Raw genomic sequence first — 4,767 nt, 5'->3', positions numbered from 1 at the left:
TCTCTCTCTCTCTCTCTCTCAGCAGGTGCTGCTACGAAGCGGCGGCACTGTTCATTAGTTGTACTGTAGTAACTTGCTGTAAGAATTGTAGAAATCGATCCTGATTAAGCTGTTCAAACAATTTGGTATGCTTGGTGTCATTGTCAAGGCAAACTTCTCCATGGCTGCGTTCATAACTATCTGTGTGAAAAGTCGAATGGTCCAACTACAGGATAATAACAGGAAGGCGTGTATGACTGGAAAAGCTCGGTATTCTTCCCATGTGTTTGACAAAAACAGAGCATGCATGGTAGTAAAACAGAGTATTCATGGATGGAACTGCGGTTTACACGTGGTCCCTTCCATGTCAACGCATGCATGTGGATGCGTACTGTTCATCTAGAAACTTTAAATAAGGCAGGGCTCAACTGAGTGTGACTTCAAAGCAGCTTCTTGGTACTACTGTATTTCACGTGCTGTTCATCTAGAAGCTTTAGCATAAGAGCATCTACAGCAGGCCGCCCCAAATCCTTCTCAAATACCCGCCCGGTCACTGACCGGTCACGATTTTTCTGTCTAGACAGACTTCTCAAACAGGCCTCAAACACCATGTAATTGCTTTACTTTATCATTAAGCGGTAGCAATAGTCGTGGAAGCAATAGTTGGCGAGACGACAACGATGCTACGATGGAGATCATGACGGTGCTTTGAAGATGGAGATCAAAGGCACAAAATGATGATGGCCATATAATGTGACATATTTTGATTGCATGTGATGTTTATCCTTTATGCATCTTATTTGGCTTAGTACGGCGGTAGCATTATAAGATGATCTCTCACTAAATTTCAAGGTATCAGTGTTCTCCCTGAGTATGCACCGTTGCTACAATTCATCGTGCCGAGACACCACGTGATGATCGGGTGTGATAAGCTTTACGTTCACATACAACGGGTGCAAGCCAGTTTTGCACATGCAGAATACTCGGGTTAAACTTGACGAGCCTAGCATATGCAGATATGGCCTCGGAACACTAAGACCGAAAGGTCAAACATGAATCATATAGTAGATATGATCAACATAGAGATGTTCACCATTGAAAACTACTCCATCTCACGTGATGATCGGACATGATTTAGTTCATATGGATCACGTGATTATTTAGATGACTAGAGAGATGTCTATCTAAGTGGAAGTTCTTAAGTAATATGATTAATTGAACTTTAATTTATCATGAACTTAGTACCTGATAGTTTTTGCGTATCTATGTTGTTGTAGATCAATGGCATGTGCTACCGTTCCCTTGAATTTTAATGCGTTCCTAGAGAATGCTAAGTTGAAAGATGATGGTAGCAACTACACGGACTGGGTCCATAACTTGAGGATTATTCTCATTGTTGCACAGAAGAATTACGTCCTGGAAGCACTGCTAGGTGCAAGACCCGCTGCAGGAGAAACTCCGGACGTTATGAACGTCTAGCAGAGCAAAGCTGATGACTACTCGATAGTTTAGTGTGCCATGCTTTACGGCTTAGAATCGGGACTTCAAAGACGTTTTAAACGTCATGGAGCATATGAGATGTTCCAGGAGTTGAAGTTAATATTTCAAGCAAATGGCCGAGTTGAGATATATGAAGTCTCCAACAAGTTCTACAACTACAAAATGGAGGAGAATAGTTCTGTCAGTGAACACATACTCAGAATGTCAGGGTACCATAACCACTTGACTCGGCTGGGAGTTAATCTTCTTGATGATAGTGTCATTGACAGAGTTCTTCAATCACTGCCACCAAGCTATAAAGGCTTTGTGATGAACTGTAATATGCAAGGGATGGAAAAGACAATTCCCGAGCTCTTCGCAATGCTAAAGGCTGTGGAGCTAGAAATCAAGAAGGAGCATCATGTGTTGATGGTGAACAAGACCACTAGTTTCAAGAAAAAATGGCAAAGGGAAGAAGGGGAACTTCAAGAATAACAGCAAGCCAGTTGCTGCTCAAGGGAAGAAACCCATGTCTGGTCCTAAGTCTGAAACTGAGTGCTTCTACTACAAAGGGACTGATCACTGGAAGCGAAACTGCCCCAAGTATTTGGCAGATAAGAAGGATGGCAAAGTGAAAGATATATTTGATATACATGTTATTGATGTGTACCTTACTAATGCTCGTAGTAGCGCCTAGGTATTTGATACTGGTTCTGTTGCTCATATTTGCAACTCGAAACAGGGGCTACGAATTAAACGAAGATTGACTAAGGATGAGGTGACGATGCGCGTGGAAAATGGTTCCAAAGTCGATGTGATAGCCATCGGTACGCTACCTCTACATCTACCGTCGGGATCAGTTTTAGACCTAAATAATTGTTATTTTGTGCCAGTGTTGAGCATGAACATTATATCTGGTTCTTATTTAATGTGATACGGTTATTAATTTAAATCAGAGAGTAATGGTTGTTCTATTTATACGAATAATATCTTTTATGGTCATGCACCCTTGATGAGTGGTCTATTTTTGTTGAATCTCGGTTGTAGTGATACACACATTCATAATTATTGAAGTCAAAAGGTGCAAAGTTAATAATGATAGTGCAACTTATTTGTGGCACTGTCGTTTAGGTCATATTGGTGTAAAGTGCATGAAGAAACTCCATGCTAATGGGCTTTTGGAATCACTTGATTATGAATTACTTGATGCTTGTGAACCATGCCTCATGGGCAGGATGACTAAGACTCCGTTCTCCGGAACAATGGAGTGAGCAACTAACTTATTGGAAATAATACATACTGATGTATGCGGTCTGATGAGTGTTGAAGCTCGCATGGGTATCGTTATTTTCTAACCTTCACAGATGATTTGAGCAGATATGAGTATATCCACTTAATGAAATATAAGTCTAAAACATTTGAAAAGTTCAAAGAATTTCAGAGTAAAGTGGAAAATCATCGTAACAAGAAAAATAAAGTTTCTACGATCTGATCATGGAGGTGAATATTTGAGTTATGAGTTTGGTCTTCATTTGAAACAATGTGAAATAGTTTCACAACTCACGTCACCTGGAACACCACAACGTAATGGTGTGTCCGAACGTCGTAACCGCACTTTATTAGATATGGTGCGATCTATGATGTCACTTACTGATTTACCGCTACCGTTTCGTGGTTATGCTTTAGAGATGGCTTCATTCACATTAAATAGGGCACCATTTAAATCCGTTGAGACAACACCATATGAACTGTGGTTTGGCAAGAAACCTAAGTTATCGCTTCTTCAAGTTTGGGGCTGCGATGCTTATGTGAAAAAGTTTCAACCTGATAAGCTCGAACCCAAATTGGAGAAATGTGTCTTCATAGGATTCCCAAAAGAGACTATTGGGTACACCTTCTATCACAAATCCGAAGGTAAGATATTCGTTGCTAAGAATGGATCCTTTCTAGAGAAGGAGTTTCTCTCGAAAAAAGTGAGTGGGAGGAAAGTAGAACTTGATGAGGTAATTGTACCTTCTCCTAAATTCGAAAGTAGTTCATCACAGAAATCAGTTCCGATGATTCCTACACCAATTAGTGAGGACGCTAATAATGATGATTATGAAACTTCAGATCAAGTTACTACTGAACCTCGTAGGTTAACCAGAGTATGGTCCACACCAGAGTGGTACGGTAACCCTATTCTGGAGGTCATGTTACTTGACCATGACGAGTGTACGAACTATGAGGAAGCGATGATGAGCCCAGATTCCGTGAAATGGTTTGAGGCCATGAAATCTGAGATGGGATCCATGTGTGAGAACAATGTGTGGACTTTGGTTGACTTGCCCGATGATCGGCAAGCCATAGAAAATAGATGGATCTTCAAGAAGAAGACTGACGCTGACGGTAATGTTACTGTCTACAAAGCTCGACTTGTTGCAAAGGTTTTTGACGAGGTCAAGGAGTTGACTATGATGAGACCTTCTTACCCGTAGCGATGCTTAAGTCTGTCCGAATCATGTTAGCAATTGTTACATTTTATGATTATGAAATTTGACAAATGGATGTCAAAACTGCATTCCTTAATGGATATCTTAAAGAAGAGTTGTATATGATGCAACCAGAAGGTTTTGTCGATCCTAAAGATGCTAACAAAATGTGCAAGCTCCAGCGATCCATTTATGGACTGGTGCAAGCCTCTCGGAGTTGGAATATATGCTTTGATAGTGTGATCAAAGCATATGGTTTTATACAGACTTTTGGAGAAGCATGGGTTTACAAGAAAGTGAGTGGGATCTCTGTAGTATTTCTAATATTATGTGTGGATGACATATTATTGATTGGAAATAATACATAATATCTAGATAGCATAAAAGAATACTTGAATAAGAATTTTTCAATGAAATACCTCAGTGAATCTGCTTATATATTGGGCATCAATATCTATAGAGATAGATCAAGACGCTTAGTTGGACTTTCACAAAGCACATACCTTGATAAAGTTTTGAAAAAGTTCAAAATGGATCAGTCAAAGAAAGGGTTCTTGCCTGTGTTACAAAGTGTGAAGTTGAGTTAGACTCAATGCCCGACCACTATAGAAGATAGAGAGAAAATGAAGGTCGTTCCCTATGCCTCAGCCATAGGTTCTATCATGTATGCAATGATGTGTACCAGACCTGATGTGTACCTTGCTATAAGTTTAGCAAGGAGGTACGAAAGTAATCCAGGAGTGGATCACTGGACAGCGGTCAAGAACATCCTGAAATACCTGAAAATGACTAAGGATATGTTTCTCTTTTATGAAGGTGACAAAGAGCTCATCGTAAA

Source organism: Triticum aestivum, chromosome 1A (genome assembly GCF_018294505.1).
Source record: "Triticum aestivum cultivar Chinese Spring chromosome 1A, IWGSC CS RefSeq v2.1, whole genome shotgun sequence".
Taxonomy (NCBI): Eukaryota; Viridiplantae; Streptophyta; class Magnoliopsida; order Poales; family Poaceae; genus Triticum; species Triticum aestivum.
The sequence above is the reverse complement of the archived record's forward strand: the minus strand, read 5'-3'. Positions refer to the sequence as shown.